Source organism: Phocoena phocoena, chromosome 6 (assembly GCF_963924675.1).
Source record: "Phocoena phocoena chromosome 6, mPhoPho1.1, whole genome shotgun sequence".
NCBI classification, from domain to species: domain Eukaryota; kingdom Metazoa; phylum Chordata; class Mammalia; order Artiodactyla; family Phocoenidae; genus Phocoena; species Phocoena phocoena.
Window position 1 is genome coordinate 45,366,808 of NC_089224.1, and position 20,532 is coordinate 45,387,339.

The 20,532-nt window shown below is 41.4% G+C and overlaps 2 pseudogenes; one reads left to right on the forward strand and one right to left on the reverse strand.

Moving 5' to 3' along the window:
• The first annotated feature begins 1,941 nt into the window (after nt 1–1,941).
• Nucleotides 1,942–2,153, forward strand: LOC136124898 (NADH dehydrogenase [ubiquinone] 1 alpha subcomplex subunit 1 pseudogene; annotated as a pseudogene).
• A 4,367-nt stretch (nt 2,154–6,520) lies between these two features.
• LOC136125041 (interferon tau-2-like) lies at nt 6,521–7,973 on the reverse strand (annotated as a pseudogene).
• Nucleotides 7,974–20,532: the final 12,559 nt, after the last annotated feature.

Below are 20,532 nucleotides of genomic sequence, written 5' to 3' on the forward strand. Positions count from 1 at the left end.
AAAAAGAAAAAATAAAAAGTTATTGACAACTAATTTAACTTTATAACTAAGTTTGCAGAGTAACATTTTTTTAGTCAAAAGATATGTTTGAAGAAGCTCACTGATTTTCTAAATTAAGCTCTATATTATAAACATTTTCTCATGCCATTAAAAATTGCTCAGGGACTTCTCCGGTGGCGCAGTGGTTAAGAATCTGCCTGCCAATGCAGGGACACGTGTTCAAGCCCTGGTCTGAGAATATCCCACATGCCGCGGAGCAGCTAAGCCTGTGTGCCACAACTACTGAGCCTGTGGTCTGGAGCCCATGAACCACAACTACTGAATCCCGTGCGCCTAGAACCCATACTCCGCAACAAGAGAAACCACTGCAATGAGAAGCCCGGGCACCGCAACAAAGAGTAGCCCCCGCTCGCCGCAACTAGAGAAAGCCCACACGCAGCAACAAAGACTCAATGCAGCCAAAAATAAATAAATAAATTTATTTTTTTAAAAAAGACAGATTTAGATAAAAGACAACTTAAAAAAAGAAAAAGAATCCGCCTGCCAATTCAGGGGACACGAGTTCGAGCCCTGGTCCAGGAAGATCCCACATGCTGCAGAACAACTAAGCCCGTGCGCCACAACTACTGAGCCCGTGCGCCTAGAGCCCCTGCTCCACAACAAGAGAAGCCACACACCACGATGAAAAGTAGCCCCCGCTCGCCGCGACTAGAGAAAGCCCGTGCATAGCAACAAAGACCCAATGCAGCCAAAAATAAGTAAATAAATAAACTTAAAACTATTACTCAAATAGAACATCTACAATGACTGTATAATGTTCTAGTCTATGGATGTAGCCTTGTTTAACATTTTACTTTTTTTAGATGAAGAATATTTCAAAATTTCATAATTACCAATCATGTTGGGAGAATGTCCTTCGGTATAAAATTGTACCCGATTTGACAAAGTATAATTACGAAATCAAAAGACATCACCTTTTTTAAAGTTCTTGAGACCTAAAACTAATTTGTTTTCCAGGGAGTTGCTGAAATTTATGCTAGGACTGTGGTAATGTCCATTTTATTGCTCACTTGCTAATTTTTTTTCCAGTTCAATAAAAATTTGATAACTGGTTTTACTTTGAATTTGTATAGGGTATTTGATATAGAGTGAAATTTACCTAATTATGCAGAGTAACTTTTAATGTAATATATTTACTTATATAAATACTAATATATCAAATTATAATTTCAAATAAAAATTTATATAAATATTTCATAATAGTACCAATGTATAGATATATTTTAAATAAAATCATCAGAACTGCTAAAACCACTGAAAATTTAAATTATTTACTTAGCATTTATTTTTAGGTAATTATTAATTTTGACTCATATCATAAAATTTTTAACTTCACTAGCTGCTAGGTATTCATCTAGATATTGTCAACAGTTTTCTGTTTAAAAATAGGCATAATTAGTGATGTGCTAAATAACTTTAGTAGAATTAAATAATAAAATATAACCTATTCGTGCTTAATTCCCAAAGCCCAAATCACACCAAGGCTCAAACATAAGCAGCATCCGCAAGACAGCCAATGGCAGCTCATAAGTAAGTAAAGGACACTTCTCACATTATGACTTTGAGATCAAGCAAATGATGGCGAGAAAGTCCTGTAATGAACAGTTAAGTCGCCATAGGTTGTAGCACTGATCCTGCGTGACATTTGTTTATATTCCATGAACTCATTGTCAATGCTTCTCACATCATATACAAGAAAACCTGAAGAGCAAAATGAATACAAAGGAATAAGACTTTGTTGGTTAAGGTTGACCTTTGAACACCAAAGCCATTATAATGGCTGAGATTTGTTCATACCCCAGAAAACTAATGTTTGCACCCATGGGAGCATCCCTAATGAGAATGCATAATTTAGGCAACATCAAAAATTGAATTGTTGTGATGTGGTTCGAGATTCTCCCCGGGATCGCAGTCATGGCCGCGTGCTTGTTCATCCTGGGAATGGCCACTGCACGCATCCACAGGTTCATAACGGGGGCAAGGAAAAAAGGGTTGCCCATTATTCATAACAGTGGAATTTGATGGAAAGAAATAGGCGCATCTCTGCAGTTAATCGTTACTATGTGTCAAAGGGTTTGGAGAACATTGATTAAGGAAGCATTTTCCTGATTGATGAAAAATAACTCAGTTATGCTTGTCTACCCCTGCTAGAAGGTTATGCAGTGTATTGTGTAGCATGCAGTGTATCTTGTAGTGTGTAATAAAAATAAAAAAAGTAAAAAAAAAATTGAATCATTCTCCATATTTTTTCATTAATGTTCAAATTTCCCTAAGGACCTCCAGAAGTTCCAATCCAAGTCTGTTCTTTTAAATGGAATGAATACATCTTTGTATTTGACTCATAACTGGATAAATATTGATTATTATCATGGAAAGAATTAACTTTCATCTCCCATCTTGAATTCTTTTATTTCGCATAGGAAGTCATGTGGCCTCAGCCCTCTATATTCCTGCTCTTTACATGGTAGTATGTGATAATATTTGGCAAATTAGCTCATTAGTAACTGGACTTTATCCATTCCCTGTATTATCCCTGGCAGCAAGCCCAGTGTAATCACGCAAGTAATTTTTTTTAATAGACTCATCTATGTATTTTTTTTTATTTTCATTGAAGTATAGTTGATTCCAATGTTTGTTAGTTTTTCTGGTGTATAGCAAAGCGATTCAGATATATATATATATTCTTTTTCAGATTCTTTTCCATTATAGTTTACTAGAAGATATTGAACATAATTTCCTGTGTTATACAGTAGGACCTTGTTGTTTTTCTATTTTATATATAGTAGTTTGTACCTGCTAATCTCAAACTCCATTTATCCGTCTCCCCCCTTTTGTTTTGGTAACCATAAGTTTGTTTTCTATGTCTGTGAATCAGTGTCTATTTTGTAAATAAGTTCATTTGTATCATTTTTTGATTCCACATATAAGTGATATCATGTGATATTTGTCTTTGTCTTACTTCACTTAGTATGATAATCTCTAGGTCCATCCATGTTGTTGCAAATGGCATTATTTCATTCTTTTATATGGCTGAGTAGTATTTCATTGTATATTTATATACCACATCTTCTCTTTCCATTCATCTGTCGATGAACATTCAGGTTCATTCCATGTCTTGGCTATTGTGAATAGTTCTGCTGTAAACATTGAAGTGCATGTATCTTTTCGAATTAGAGTTTTCTCCAGATATATGCCCAGGAGTGGGATTGCTGGATCATATAGTAACTCTAGTTTTCTTTTTTTAAGGAACATCCATCCTGTTTTCCATAGTGGCTGCACCAATTTACATTCCCATCAACAGTGTAGGAGGATTCCCTTTTCTCCAAATCCTCTCCAACATTTATTGTTTGTAGACTTTTTGATAATGGCCATTGTCACTGGTGTGAGGTGATACTTCGTTGTAGTTTTGATTTGTATTTCTCTAATAATCAGCAATGTTGACATCTTTTCATGTGCTTATTGGCCATCTGTATGTCTTCTTCGGAGAAATGTCTATTCAGGTGTTCAGCCCATATTTTGATTGGGTTGTTTATTTCTATGTTACTGAGTTGTATAAGTTGTTTGAATATTTTGGGAATTAAGGCCTTGTCAGTTGCATAGCTAGCAAATATTTCCTGCCACTCCATAGCTTGTCTTTTCATTTTGTTAATGGTTTCCTTTGCTATGCAGAAGCTTATAAGTTTGATTAGGTCCCATTTGTTTATCTTTGCTTTTATTTCTATGCCTTGGGAAACTGGCTTAAGAAAATATTGCTATGATTTATGTCACAGAATATTTTGCCTATATTTTCTTATAGGAGTTTTATGGTGTCACGTCTTATATTTAAGTCTTTAAGCCATTTTGAGTTTATGTTTGTGTATGGTGTGAGGAAGTATTCTAACTTAATTGATTTAATTATGGCTGTCCAGCTTCCCCAAAACCACTTGCTGAAGAGACTGTCTTTTCTCCATTTTACATTCTTGCCCCTTTGTCGAAGATTCATTGACTGTAGGTGTGTGGGTTTATCTCTGGGCTCTGTATTCTGTTCCACTGATCCATATGTCTGGTTTTGTGCCAATACCATGCCGTTTTGATTTCTCTAGCTTTGTAGCATTGTCTGAAGTCTGGAAGGGTTATACCTCCAGCTTTGTTCTTTCTCCTAAGGATTGCTTTGGCAATTCTGGGTCTTTTGTGGTTCCATATAGATTTTAGGATTATTTGTTCTAGTTCTGTGAAAGATGCCATGGGTAATTTGATAGGGATCGCACTGAATCTGTAGATTGCTTTGTGTAGTATGGCCATTAATTCTTCCCATCCAGGCCCATAGGATAACTATCCATTCCTTTGAATCGTCTTCAGTTTCCTTTATCAATGTTGTATAGTTCTTGGTTATAAGTCTTTCACCTCCTTGGTCAGGTTTATTCTTAAGTATTTTATTATTTTTTTGATGAGATTTTAAAAGAGATTGTATTTTTACTTTTTCCTTTGATATTTCATCATAAGTGTAAAGAAATACAACAGATTTCTGTATGTTAATCTTGTATTCTGTTACCTTGCTTAATTAATTCATAAGTTCTAGTAGTTTTTGACTCAACAAGTAATTTTACTAAAGCACTTTCTGAGATTTTCTCCTCCTCCTGGCAGACATTTACGAATGACCTGCTTCCTCACAGGCATATTTACTGGGATTAAAACAGACGATGGCTAACATTTCCACTCTACTCCTGCTGATATCAATAATGCCTACTGAGTTTATTGCTAAAATCACTTGGATTCTCTTTCCTTTAAGGTGCATATGGCTGGGGATTCAAGTTGCAAGAGCAGCACAATTTTCAGCCTGTGCCCAGAACTATATTAAACACACAAGGATGGCCTTGTCTCTGATTTGTCCACTAGTATGTCACAATAGAAAATAACTAGACTGGTGTCATATACAAAGCCAAGGATCTAAACTCAAACTCTCTCTGATCCTCATAGCTCACAGCAACCAGACATTTACCACATTACTCTTTCGTGGATCTTTACTAATGTGATAATTATTACCTTTATCCTGAGATTTTTTGGAGACTCCTTACAAAAAATGATGAATATTTTCATCCTGTGTTTTCATTCCATCCCATGAGACAGTGGGCTCCTTTTCAGTTTGATTTCCAATATTTGACATATAATAATTAAAGCATTGGCAGGTTGTAAATCAAGAGTTTGGATTCTGAGTCCTTCGTCTACTCTTTTTGCCTGCTAACCTGCTCATTCTGCTCAGTATGACTATATTCTTATTTCTAGATGTGTGTAACCTTTAAAGACCTTTAAATTCATATATTGATGTCCTAACCACCAAAGTGGTGATATCAGGTGGCGGACCCTTTGGGACATGATTATGCTGTGAAGATGGAGACCTCACAAATGGAATTAGGGCCGTTATAAAACAGGTCAAGATAAATCCCTCCCTCTTCTGCCCTGTGCTGATACAAGAAGAACTCTGCAGTGTGAGACCTGAAGCAGCCTCTCAACAGAACTGGACCACGCTGACACCCAGATCTTGGATTTCCATACTGTAGAACTGTGAGCAATACGTTTCTGCTCTTTACAAACTACCCAGTCTATGCTCTTTTGTTGAAGAAGCCCAAATAGTAAGATGTGACCTGACCTATTGTGTCCTCAGAATACCTCCCAGAAGTCTGTAAAATACTTAAAGGGAGAGACACCATCTTATCCAACCCCGTTTCCTAGACAGCTAGTCCAGTCCCTGTCATTTCAGGAGCTCAATCAATATTCATGTAACATCAATCCACAATAATGGTAATGATAGGAGAAATAATTATACCAACATATATTAGATATGATGTGAGAAGACAATAATCTAAAGATACTTTAAAAGTTCTTCATGGTTCTACAGGGGAAGTGATAATGGAATATTGTGTGAGTTTTTTTTGTTTTTTGGGGGGTTTTTTTGGCTATGTTGGGTCTTCGTTGCTGCGTGCGGGCTTTCTCTAGTTGCGGCGAGCGGGATCTACTCCTCATTGCAGTGCACAGGCTTCTCATTGCAGTGGCTTCTCTTGTTGTGGAGCACGGGCTCTAGGTGCGCGGGCTTCAGTAGTTGTGGCACGTGGGCTCAGTAGTTGTGGCTCGTGGGCTCTAGAACACAGGCTCAGTAGTTGTGGCGCACAGGCTTAGTTGCTCCGTGGCATGTGGGATCTTCCCGGACCAGGGCTTGAACCCGTGTCCCCTGCATTGGCAGACGGATTTTTAACCACTGTGCCACCAGGAAAGCTCCTGTGAGGTATTTTTTTAAAGATTGTTTGCAGGAATATTTTCTTCAAGTTTGCATTTCTAATATTTGGAAGATCTGGTGAGTGGAAGACTCACCCTTCACTCAGTGATTCTCAAGTACTTGCCAGGAGCTGACTGATCATTCTTTTCTCGTCTCTCTCAGGAAATAAGGAAACAACTTGTAATGTGTCTACACTTGTGGATATTTTCCTCATAGGCCATGCCTTTGGGCATCAACTTGAATGTTTCTTTCAAATAGTCTATGATGCTGTGAACTCTGAGTCACATCCATATCATCTTCCCCAAGCTGAAACTGTGGAATAAGAATTTTTTGTCAGATTGTTTTTAATGAAGTGTGTGCAAGCAAGAACATTAGTTGTTCCTCTCCACCCCGCCCAGAACGTCACTAGGACAAATAGTGTAAAAATGAAAAGTGGTCTCATGCCCTGAACTTGTCTCCTCATCCATTAGTCATCCAATAATTTTCCAACTTCTTTGCAATTAGATTACCATGAGGATAAATCCAGGCCATGTAATTTGAGCAGAAGTGCTCTTGCCGTGTATAGTGCTGGCCCTTGAAAACATCCACTTGGTCTGCCAGACTTTTTCCCTTTACCACTGAGTGGAATAGACTCAAGTACTACAGACAAATTTGGAGTCACCTGTTGATGATGGAAAAATCCACACAACAGTGGGTACCCATGTCCTCGAATCACTCTTCAGAGCAGAGCCAACCAGAATATTCACCTGATCAGGAAGGCCTGCATTGTGCCCTTAAAAGAAGAAAAGATAAATTTCTATTATGATCAAATTCCTGACAGTTTGCTGTTTACCTGTTACAGCAGCCAGCATTAAGTTAACTGACAAATACCTTTAACAACATACTATCCTAAAAACTTTTCCACAAAAAGAAAATAAACTTCGTAGGTTGAAAATAGCAATACCCCCCCAAAACCTAAACAGACCTTTTATTATTATGAAATTGTTTATTTAAGAAAAGAGATTGTGTTCTTCTGTCTAAATATATTTTTGTAAAAGTATGATTTTCATTTCAGACATTTATCAGCTTGTGAGGAAATATGAGTCAAGATTGCTTTGGAACACTAAGCAAACACTAGTCTGATTAGAGAGTGTCACAAATATAATTTTCATTTTATTTGTTGACATTTATTTGAGGATTCTTACATGAAGGAAAGGACCTTTCAGTTTCCACTCTGACAACCTCCCAGGCACAGGGGCTGTATTCCTTTGCCTTCACGTAGAGATGGATTCCGTGGAAATACTCCTGGGCAGCAAGTCCCAAATCGCGACAATCTAGATTGCCTTTTTTCAGCTGCTCCAGTCGGTCCAGCCTCTGATCAAGGTTAGAGAGAAGTTTATCGAGGAGGGTGTTGTTCCAAGCAGCATGGCTGCCCTCCGTGGTGAAGAGGTTGAAGTTCTGTTGGAGCATCAGTTGACAGTAAACGGGTGCCTTGAGTCGTCTGGATTTGGGTGATATTCTCTCTTTTTCAAGGAAGTTTGAAGTCGGTTCTGTCCTCTAGGCACGACTGAAAGGGGATCCTCTTCATCTGTCTTAAATATATGAAGATTTCTTTGTTGCCAAGAGAGCAAGCAGGGATGGAGCAGAGCATCACTCCTGCCACTAGCAAATAGATCTGGGCCATTGAGAATTTCAGTGAGCCACAGGGCAACGGGCGGGCACTGCTAAACAATCAGCAAAAGGTTCCTTCCCTGGGTCCTGGGACAGCGCGCTTCTCTAGGCGGCCGCAAGACGGCGCAGGATGTCTTTTTTAATCGATTTTGTTAGGGAAACGCCGATTTCTGAGAATCTGCAGTTTTCAGCGGGTCTGGCAGCTCGAGAGAAAAGGCGTTGAAGCCTCAGAGATCAACTTTGTGCTGCTTTAATAGTGAGAGAAAAACATTCATTTCGGAAGCCCAGAGGGCTGAGGAAGGAACTTTGTCGCCGCCGCGCCAGCGACATTTTTGTCCGGTTGGAAGCTGGAACCTTGTATTTTCGGGGCTGCCCCTGAGTTTTGTGCTTTATTTTCGCACAGAAACTTGAGCGAGTCCATTTTGGAGAAAGAAGCCGTTTTCTGAGGGGTTTGAAGCTGGGAATCGGAGCGAGCTGGGGCCGATTTTACAGATTCGGGCTCGTTTCTGGCGCTGTGCTGCGACAGCCCAGAGAAAGGGGAACGCGGCGGCGGCGATGGGACGCCCGGACAGGGTGGGGACGCCCTGGGGGTGAGTCGGAGCGCGACCACCACTGGGGCCGGGGACGCGGGAGCTGAGCGCCTCTGTAGATGCTCTGGGACTTCATGGTGTCTTTCAAGGATACAGCGTTAACGTGGGGGAGGAAGTACTGAATAACTGAAAAGTGGGAATATTTTAAAACACACAGCATTTTATTTTGAAAATTTTAAATTAAATTTATATTTAATTTATATTATGTGTAACTTAAATATTTTTTAATTTTTTATATTTTGAAATATTTAATGAAAATATTTTAAATATTAGATATAGGATATTAAAATATATATGAGTATCAAAACACAGCATTTTATTAAACTCTATTTAAACTATAGTTTTCTTTATACTAAGACAAGAATATAATTTTACTCTCTTAGCAAATGGAAGCAAACTCATTAATATATTCAAGGTCACTTCTATACTTGACAATTTCTCGTGACTCTGTGACAGTCTTAAATAATTTTTATTTAACCCGGGTTTCTGAAACACCTCTCCCAGGACCCCATCTTGATTGCATTGTAGAAAGAAAAGGGCAGTGGTTAAGACTCTGTGCTTCTAATGCAAGGCATATGGGTTCGATCCCTGGTGGGGGAACTAAGATCCCGCATGGAGTGTAGCACACCCAAAAAAGAAGAAAGAAAGAGAGAAGAAAGAAAGAAAGAAAGAAAGAAAGAAAGAAAGAAAGAAAGAAAGAAAGAAAGAAAGAAAGAAAGAGAGAGAGAGAGAGAGAGAGAGAGAGAGAGAGAGAGAGAGAGAGAGAGAGAAAGAAAGAAAGAGAGAGAGAGAGAGAGAGAGAGAGAGAGAGAGAGAGAGAGAGAGAGAGAGAAAGAAAGAAAGAAAGAAAGAAAGAAAGAAGGAAGGAAGGAAGGAAAGAAGGAAAGAAGGAAAGAGAGAGGAAGGAAGGAAGGAAGGAACAAAGAAGAGTTAGTGTGCTGTACAAAGCATTGAGGACATTTACCAGGTCTGATCTTTTCATTTTCTTTGGTAAGAATTTCATAGATTAAAGGAAAATTGCCCAGATTTCATTGGCAACGTGAAACCTTCCTTTGTAAGACACTCACAGTCATGCAAATGCAGGGTCATTTCTTGTCTTTATTTAAAATTTTGATGTTTTGTTCAGCAGGCATGTTTTGTCATTTTCATTTTTCAATATTGAATTAAAATATTATTTATCTTGATATCTTAGATTTGGTGCCTTCTTACATTCCATGCTTAAAGAAAGTCCTTTTCACTTAACCCTAAAACTAACCTAGGAAATAGCTTTTGAAGTACTGTTGAGAAAGTACTTCCCTGGATGAAAGTATAGGTGAAAGTCCTGTCACCCTCTCCCCCGTCTACATTTTATAACCAATTTCCTGGTCTCTTTAACGTTTAAAACAATCTTTGTCTTAAAATAATATCACCAGAGGTGGTCTGAGACTAACTAAGGATGAGGTACTCTTCATTTATACTATTCACAGAGCAGTCATTTTTTGTGTGTGTGAGACAATTTTCCTAGATGCTGGTTCTCTGCAAAATTATTCAAGGGCTGTTAAGATTTATTTCCATAATGTACCAGGCACCTCTCTAAGACTGCTTCACAGTCCTGTGGGCAATCCCTCTCCTAGAGTTTGCATTTGGGGGACTCAACATGCAGACCATATATATACATTTTAACCATTTTCCTTCTCTCTAAATCTTCTTTTTAAAAATCTGTGTCTCTTTACTTTTTAAGAAAAAAAATACCTCAGACTGCCTTCATCTGATTTCCTATCTCCCCACCCACTGCCCTTTGGTAACCACAAATCTGATTTCTTTTTCTATGAGTTTGTTTTTGAAGTATAATTTAATCTGTGTCTTAAAAATTAGCATCAGAGGTGGTCTGAAACTAGCTCAGGATGAGGAAAGGGACTGCTTATCTCATTTACAGTATTCACAGAGCAGCTATGTTTTATCAGACAACTTTCATAGATGCTGGTTCTCTGCAAAGAGCTTCAATTGCTGTAAGATTTCTCTCCATAATGTACTAGGTACTGCTCTAAGGGTGGAAACTTGGGCTCTGCTCCTTAACGGTCCTGCAGGCAATTCTTCTCCTAGAGTTTCCACTTGGGGCCTCAACGTGCAGACCCCTGACAGTGTTAAGGGACCTGCAGTCAGCGCTTCTCTTGGCTGGGCTGAGGGTGGACTATACAGGTTACTATTTGTTGTATTAATACAAAAGGCTGCTATCATTCACTCTGTTCGGATTCTCAGCCTGTAACTTGCAAACTTTATTTTATTTGATCTATGCAATGTCCTGTGTGACCACTACTAAAGTTGACTCAATTTTTTAAAAGAGGAAGTGAAAGTCTGATGTCATTTAAATTCAGGAGCCGCAGACCTTTGTCAGAGTGGAGCCTTCTGCAGCTCCCAGCCCCTCCTCTTCATCAGCTCTGAGCACTGGCCCTCAGTTGCACTGAGCACATGGTGCTTCCTTCATCCTAATCCTGCCTCTAAAGTCTGTCCTCCCTGCTCCCTGGAGGGCAGTCACCATCCCTGCCTTACTTTCCTGGAATCCACATTGGCAAGCACATTGTCACATATATGTGCAGTCAGAACATTTTTGGTGGCAGAATGAAGAGGTCTGTATGAATTAACCCTTGTTGTTCAGTATTATGCCACCATTATCTGCAGACTATGTCAGAAAACGAGAGCTATAGTTCTGTAAATAATTGTGGAAGAATTCAAATCTTATGTATTAGACCCTTAAAAAAGAAATGCAGAGAGGTGTGGCTAGATATATTTTGGTGCAATTTAAGAAGTGTCAAAATAGAGTACAGGGTCAAACCTCTAAGTTCTCTTATTAGACTTAAAAAGCGGAGTTAGATTGAGCCTCAGGTTGTTTTTTTTTTTTTTTGAGCCTCAGGTTTTTATTTCAACCTGAGTTGACTCACTTAGATGACTACATCCTGTTGGATTGAGTCTTCTGTCATTTTCCATGAATATATTTAATTTCCACTGTAATAATACAAAAAAAGCATTGAAGATGTGACATTCTCTGATGCCCAAAATAGAAGAGAATTTTTTTTAAAGTGAGGAAACAAAATTGAGATAAGTACAGAACATGACAATTCTGGCCTAATTAAGAATCTAATTTGCGGGAAGATTTTCAGCACAGCTGGATAAAGGCCACCACAGCCAGACATCTGCAGCATCACCAAGCTCACCAGAGGCCTGCCAACCTCTTCACTGATGACACCGAGGATGATGTTCTCCAGCCGTGTAAAATGTGATGGACGGAGCTGATCATCACCACTGCCATCCTCTGAGAGACCAGGAATCTGCAAATTCAGCGTTTCAGTGAAACAGCGCCAGGGCTACAGCTCAACAACGCGCAAAGCTCCTTTCCCTGCGCCGCAGCGGCCAGGAACGGCGCCCGAACTCGCCGTAAGGGACCGACCGACACCGCCCACCCAGTGGGACCCGCCTCCGGGTCCAGTACCGCGGACTCGGGCGCTGCATGCACGGGGAGAACACGGCCGTTGCCGTGGGCAGGAGCCCAGGCCCGGGCGAGGCGCCGCCGGGGCGCAGGGAGCGAGTGGGGCCGCGAGAGCAGTAAGTAAACTTCCCTTGATGCTGCCCTCACTCTTTAGGACACATTAATCCTGAATTGATTACTAATTAAATGTTACAATGCTACTGTGAACATGATTACCAAGGACCTACCAGACAAATTACACAGACTTTTAGTCTTTTTCAAAAATGATGATGACAGCAACTACAAATTCCGTAGCCCTTATAAGGGACTCACTTATCTTTCCAACATAGTTGAGTGTTAATATTCTCATTTCCAAAGAGCCACCTGCTAAGGCTTTATGTGAATAAAACAATCTGATAAGTAAATGGCAAATCCAGGTTTCAAAACCTAATATGTCAGATTCCAAACTCCACTTCCCTATCCACACCATAGACACCTGTGCAAACTGCATGTGTTGAACCATCCCTTATTTTCTGGAAAGCCCTATACTTTTCTCGTAACATATTGATATTCCTTTGTTGTCTCATACCTCGCTGTTACAAATTCCCTATATTTTCATTAATTTTTGTCCACCTACAAATTTCTAGATGAGTTGAACAAATTGCAAAGTATCCTGATTATTTTACATAATAAGCAAAGTAAAACTATCAACTGGTAATTATTTCTGAGAGCCTAAATGTGATCAACAAAATTAATAATTCTAATAATTATAAAATAATCATATTTAATTGTCCAAGATGATTCATATAGATTGTTCAGTTAATTCTCACCATAAATTTATGAGCTGCGTGCTAGACAAGACCCTTGAGAGTTTTGACCCCTGCACCAGATTGGATTACAAACATTTCAGGGAGTCCTCTGTAGACACCACCAAAGCTCTGGTGGATTCAGGCAACAAATACTCAACGCTACCAACTTACATGGATGTGGGAAATGATTGGAAGAATATAAGACGATGTATACTAACGCGTAAAATGTGAGGGATGGAGCAGAGCATCCCCACGGCCATCAGCAGCGACATCAGGAGTCCAGAAATTCACTTCACCTGGACCACCGTGAAAGGGAGCTCAGGTCCTCCGCTAGGCAAAGCCCTCAAAGCTACCTTCGCTGCGCCCCAGCGGCCGGGAGGGGGCGCCCGAACTCGCCCCAACGGACCGACGGGCACCGCCCACCCAGCGGGACCCGCCTCCGGGTCCAGTTCCGCGAACTTCCGCGCAGCGCCCACGGGAAGAACCCGGGCGTCGCCGTCAGCAGGAGCCCCGGCCCAGGAAAGGTGCCGCCGGGGCCCAGGGAGCGCGTGGGGCCGCGAGAGCAGAGAGGAAACTTCCTTTTCGGGCCTGACTGCGGAGGGGAGGTTTGCCGCGTCTTCGCAGTCTTCATTTTCTGCACCTGCCTCTGCGTCCATCCTTCCCTTCCTGGTAGGAGCTTTTAGCCAGACCGGTTGACGCCGGTGCCCATTTATGCAGGGATTGACGGCTCGAAATCAGAGCATGTCGTGGTATGTGTTCAGATTTCAGGACTGTTTCTGGGAAGAAAGTCGAATTCAGGGAAAGGAGAAACGCATCTACAATCTGGACACGAATTTTATTACAATGATTTTATTAAATTTTAATGGTTCATTTCTTATACAACGTTATAGTAGTTTAAAAGTATTGAAAAGTGGATGTATTAAAATTCAGATTATTGTAGCTGTAAACATTTTACTTATACCAAAACCACAATTTGTTAAAATGTACTGGGCTTTTGAAAGCAAATTCAACAATAATTTTGTCAGAATTACTTCTTATCTCATTTTCAATTGAGAGAATTACCATCTTAATTTAATTTTAGCTTACTGAAACAGTTATTGAGAAACAGCATATAAATTTCTGATTTATATTAATTGTTTTCTCCATCTCATCCCTAATGCATTTCCAAATTATAGGGGATATTCTTCCTGTCCCACAGTTTGAAAATAAGATTCTGTGGCAGGCCAATATTTTGATATTTCTTCTTTGATTGACAACAATGATAACCACCTTGTTGGCACATTTTTATGGGGCTACCTCTTTCTCTTTTGACAGAGTCAAAATTTTCATCAAGTGCTTCTGTATGTATTGAGACTGAAAAGTGACCAAAACTTTTCACTATAAAAGCTTCAGTATCACAGGTAAACATCACACCCTGTTTTAGCAGTGTTGTCTGAAAGGTGTCCAGATATCTAGCAAGTAAGTACATTTAGGTTTCTTTGGTCAGAAATGTATAGAATGCATGGAATTTGTCAAACTTTAACTTTGTGCTAGAAGCCCTCCCCCCTCCCCCACTTGTACAACTCTTAAGCTTTTGTAATTGTGGTGCCAGATTTTGTCTTCATGTATAATTTTTATATGTTCATCAAGGGTTTTTTATCATTAATTCTAATTTTTTTAAAACATTGCAATAATATATTACTTTTCCATATTACTAAGTCACTTGGCACCCCTTCTCTATTTGTATCTGAGGCAAGTTTCTAGCTTGCCTAAATCTAATCCCTACACTGGAAAGAGTTTTTGAAATGAAGTGTTGTGATTTTCCTTGGGTGAAAATTATGTCTGAAAATCAGGGAACATCCCTTTCCCCATCCCTCACTTTATTGTTTTTTTTACAAGTTATCTTTGTCTTTATAACATTGTTTTACCTATACCTTAAACACTATCACCAGAGGTAGTCTGAAACTAAGTGAAATGAGAGTCGCGATTATTTATATCATTTATTTATACATTTCACAGAGTAGCTATGATCTGCCAAACAACTTGCTAAGATTCAGGTGCTCCAGAGAGAGCTTCAGGTATACAACGTAGCCTGGGCTCTGCTCCTTCACATTTCTGCAGACAACCCTTTGTCCAGGAGTTCCCATTTGGGAGGTGCTAACTTCTCTGATCCTTAAGTTTAAAAACACCTGAAAAAATTGTCAAGTAGTCAGTTAAACTATGTCACACCCCAAATACAAAATTAGGTCAGTCTATGTGAACTTCCCTGGAAAGATTTCCATGATAAATATTATATAGAAATAAACTGTACAGTGATGTCTTTGATATAATTATATAAAAGCATATCCAAAAAGAACATTGGTCCTGTAGAGAGTTTGAGATTCCAACCCCTCAACTTTAGTGGAAAGGGGCCACTTTGAGGTCTCACTGAGGCAGTCTTGATATTTCTAAGGTACTGGGACTCTGGGGGGCTCTGGACAGTGTTATTTGCCAAGTCCATGTGGGAACTCTAACAAGGCCAGGCCTTAAATTTGTATAAAGTGCTTACCTGTTTGTTCTGTTCTTCATGACTATGTTATTAAAATATATGAATATTCTCCAGTTAGTAGATGAGATTTGGGGATTAAATATGCAGTTTTCTGTATTAAACATCATAATTGTTACTACCACTGTTATCTTCATGGAGCTGAAGCAGAGAAGGGAGGTCCTGACTCCAGCAGGCCCAGACCACGAGCAGCCCTTGGAAGACATTCTGAGGCTGAGGCTGTGCCTAGGGGATCTGAGGTTCCAAGCTTCTCCTGGCTGGAGCAGCCTCAGAGGCCCCCAGAGCTGAGCCCTGCCCGCTGAACACTGATAGAGGAGCAGGCAGAAGAGTCCCTTTGGCAGGGGCACTGCAGGGTTCCCAACATGTCCAGAAAGCTGTGCTAGAACCTCATATGTGAGGCTAAATCTCCAGCTCTTGTCTTCCAGAAGCCACAGGGGCAGAGCAAGTTTCCTGAGGTGAAACCTATGGTGGCTCCCAATAGACAGCGTAAGGGGGGCATCCCTCAGACTCCTGTCCTTTCTGGTGGCTCTGTCCTAGGACATGCTGTGGGTGCCCTCTCTCCAGCTAGCTCTCTCATTTCTCATTCATTTCCCAAATGGCTCTTGAGTACCAACTAAATCCTAAGCCCCTAAGGCTAGTGATAGAGCAGCGAATACCTGTTCTGGAAGAAAATAGATAATTAAGCCAAAAGTCACAACATAGACTAAAATGTATGCCTGGGGAAGTAAAGGCACCTTTCCCAACTGTTAAAAGTCCAAGAAGGATTATCCCCTGGGAAACTTTTTTCACTATAACAGGAAGGAAGGAGGAAGGGTGGCAAATGTTTTAGAGTTTGGTAACAAAAAGTTCTCTTCTAATGGCTTTTACGTCCTCTGTGAAGTGGCATCCAGCACATCTGCTGAGGTTGGGGGACAGAAGTTTGTCAAAGTGGAGAATGTTTGAAATCGTTTGGTTAAGCATAAGAGACTTGACAGTGGAACCAGTGATATAAGTTCCGAAAAACAGGGAGCTTTGTCACCTTTGTTCACTTATGTATCCTAAGTGCACATAGAAGGAACTTACCAAATATATAGGATGAATGAAAGTATGAATTCCATGCAGTATTGGAGATGCCCATTAGTTGTAGACCATAGAACTACGGTAGCACAATATACTCGTTTGTGTAATTTTATCTAGTGGGTCTCCACCACTTACCAGAGGTCAGGTGTGGAAGAGGCAGAGAGTTTGGACTTTAGCCGGACAGGAATGATGAAACAAGAATGACGTGAGGGTGTTTAGAATGTTGCTTAGCTGATGAACCATGAAGACCACTCTGTTAGTTTGCTAGAACTGCCCTAACAAAATGCTGCAGATTGGGTGGCTTAAACAACAGAAATTTATTTTCTCATAGTTCTGGAGGCTAAAAGTCCAAGATCAAGGTGTAGGCAGATTTGGTTTCTCCTGAGGCCTCTCTTCTTGCCTTGCAGATGGCTGCCTTCTTGCTGTGTCCTCACATGGCCTTTCTCCATGTGTGCCCATCCTGGTATCTCTTCCTTTTATAAGGACACCATTGGGACTTCCCTTGTGATACAGCGGTTAAGACTCCATGCTTCCACTGCAGGGGACATGGGTTCGATCCCTGGTCAGGGAACTAAGGTTCCCCATGCCACGACACGGCAAAAACTAAAAAAGACACCAGTCATACTGGATTAGGACCGCACCGTAAGGGGCTCATTTTAACTTAATCACCTCTTTCAAGACCTTACCTCCAAATACCATTGCATTTTTAGGTACTGGTGGTCAGGACTTTTGTATATGAATTTGTGCGGAGGATACAATTCAGCCCATAACGTCTATAGAGAGAGAGAGAGAGAGAGAGAGAGAGAGAGAGAGGGAGAGAGAGACAACACAGACCGGAGGCTGTTGATGGAGAAGGAGAAACCGTCAGGACCAATGAACTGTAATTCCTTGACAAATTGGCCAGTGGAGGACAATTTGGAAACTGAAGGTGGAGGTCAGAGGGTGGAATGCTAGACTGTATTGCTTTATTACTTCAGAGTGCAGAGCAGCTCCTAGTAAAAAGCGAAGATCTGTGAATCAGGTGTAACTTGTCATATGACCCATGGCCAGTCATTGGCACTTCTGAGCCACTACCTCTCTGGATGAGTAGTCTTTGTCTATGGGAGCATAAGGAAGGTCACAGTCTTTAGAGTCACCTTCTAACTCTACAGAAATAGAGTTCTCTGGTCCTGGATTTTCTACTTGTGTGGTTACTCATCCTATCTGAACTTCAAGTTAGGAGAATCACATTTTTTAAATGAGTGAGCAGTGTTAATAATTATATAATAAAAAGCAGATAGTAATTTTCCCCAGGCCTTTACTTGCTCTGTAAGTGTGGACTTATCTGTAGGAGATAAAGGTTGATTCTCAGGGCCTGGATATGGGAGCCAAGGCAGCTGAAAAACTGGTGTGGCTACATTGACCCCAACCTCCTCTCTCCTCCAGGTGCAAATGGCATAACAGGTGGCTCAGTGGCTCCTTTCTCTATTTCATGGGGACTCCTCCTTTTGCGTGACTCCACTTCTTTGTGGCTCTTCTTTTTCAGCCATCACTCCACTCTGGCCTTTATTTATTTATTTTTAAAATTTATTTATTTCTGGCTGTGTTGGGTCTTTGTTGCTGCGCGTGGGCTTTCTCTAGTTGTGGAGAGCTGGAGCTACTCTTCGTTGCGGTGGTGCGTGGGCTTCTCATTGTGGTGGCTTCTCTTGTTGCGGAGCACAGGCTCTAGTTACATGCGCTTCAGTAGTTGTGGCATGAGGGCTCAGTAGTTGTGGCTCGCGGGCTCTAGAGTGCAGGCTCAGTAGTTGTGGCACACGGGATTAGTTGCTCTGCAGCACATGGGATCTTCCTGGACCAGGACTTGAACCCGTGTTCCCTGCATCGGCAGGCAGATTCTTAACTACTGCACCACGAGGGAAGTGCCACGAGGGAAGCCCCACTCTGCCCTTTAATGGCGTTAACCAAAACCATTTGGATGTGGAGGGATATGGAAAGTCTTTAGAATGTTTTGCCACCTTGGCTTCAATGGGCTGAGTAGTGGTCCAAAGTGAGCCCAGAAAAACTGCACCATTGTCATAAATTGCAGAACCACCTGTGGTGCATGCGCTTTGTGTATCCTGAAGAAGATATCCCATGACTGTAACAAGCATATAACTAACGACCACAGAGGACACCTCAACCCTGATAGGCCACCTGTTTGCATTGAGTACAAGATCCTGCACAATGTCAGAAAGAATGGCTGTAAGGAAGGCCAAAAAGGAGTTTGGCAGGCCTCAGAACATCCCTGAAGGCATCATTGTTTTTGTGCTCAAAGACAAGCTCTCCCTCTCCACCACTTGTCCCAGGGACACACATACACACACTCTTGCCAGGATGGCACCAAGTCCATCTTACTGTCAGTGTTCTAGTAAGTCACCAGCAGGTGGCGCTCGAGTCAAGTAGTTGGGGAGTGAGGCAGGGAGTGGCAGTAGCTTGATTAGTGATTAGTGATTAGTGATAGACACTCCTGTGCCTTCCCACCCACTGGGTCATTCTTTCCCCTCTGTTAGTTTCCCTCCTTTCCACACATTCAATCCTGACCTTTTCCTCATTGTCTCCTCATTCTTCCGCAGGCCCTGTGTGGCCGCACTGTGAACATTCCCATCATGGAGGGCCATTTGACCCACATGCCTTGCACTGATGTCATTGAGTCAGGCCACATGCAGTCTCAGTGAGGAGTTAAATCCCTGTGCAGGGTCACCAGCCAGCAGGGAGAATTTATTTATTTTTAGTTCAACGTTTGTTTCAAAACAGATGAATATCACAGCTATAGCAGATGTTTAAGTAGCACCTACCATAGTATTAGGCCTTAGCATGTCCATATCAGTATCCAAGCACAGCAACATCCCTGTCCTCCACCCAGTTCTGCATCCACTGTGCAATGGATACTTTTCTAATATCTGCAAAAGCCACTTTTAAGAGGGAACTTATCCTGTTTCTGAACCCCTTCAGAGCTGGACTGCCTGGAGGGCAGAAGGTGGGGTGACCCAGCTCACGGGTCCATTTTCAGGTCCCTAGCTTTGAATCCAGTTCCTCTCCAGTGGCTAGAGAGTGATGGGAGTGTTACTTGAACGTACATGGAGATTTCCTCCCCAAGCCTGGACACAGTGTATTCTCCTTCCCCTCCAGCTCTGCTGAGGCCTTTCACAGCTCTCCCTTCCCTTTAGCCACCTCCTGTCGGGAGGGGCAAGAGCAGAGGACTCATCTTGCTTTAGCAGCACCACCAGACCCTGGGTCCACAGTGCCCCACAGTCAGAGAGTTGTGGTGACTACACACATCCGTGCCCTTGTACCACCCACTCAGGGCTTCCTACCGCCCCTCTGAGGTGGAGGTAGGAAAGAAAGGCAGGTAATCTGTGAACACTTTTCACAGGAGCAGGGAGATGAGCCAACACCCACGGCAGCCTTGCTGAGAGCTCCAATCCCTGCCAACACCACTTCCCAAAACACAGAGCCAGGGGTTCTGTGTCCCCTACTGGCATGTCCTCCTACATTCCATCCAGCGCAGGTCACATGGGGAGAGGAGAGGAGTTGTGGTGTGATCAGCTGTATGTTTTCCTTAAGGTTGAGAAGGGAGTAAGGGCGCCCAGTACTGCAGCTTTCATCAGGAAGGGTGTCGGATCTTTGGTGCAGATGGAATCTATGGCCCACCATAGATTCATGGTCATAGATTTTTTTTTTTTCCTCACACTTCTGAACTCAGGGGCTCACTGCTCCAAAATCTTGAGTTCCACTTTGGGGATTTGTGAAGTTTATTTTCTCTTACTATTCCTAGACGCTCAGTGGGGAATCCTTGGCCCCGTGAGGCATGTATAACCTGATTCACTCCATGCCATTACTACATAATGCTCAGGGTAATGAGGAAGCAAAGGAGAGGACTGATGGGTCCAGATACTGTGCTGTGGTCTTTGTTACAGTTTCTCACTTTTATAAGCATTGAATGATTGCTGAGTAGTTACTTGTTTTTCTAATAAGAGTATTATGGAAAAAGTAATGAATTTTTAAAGTGGGCTATCTTCACAAATACAAATGAAGGAAACTAGGATGGTGGTGTGTCATCAACTTCTCTCCCTAACCTTTGTCTCATTTTATAAGCCAAAGCCCGCTCTCAATAAAAGCTGAAGGGACCC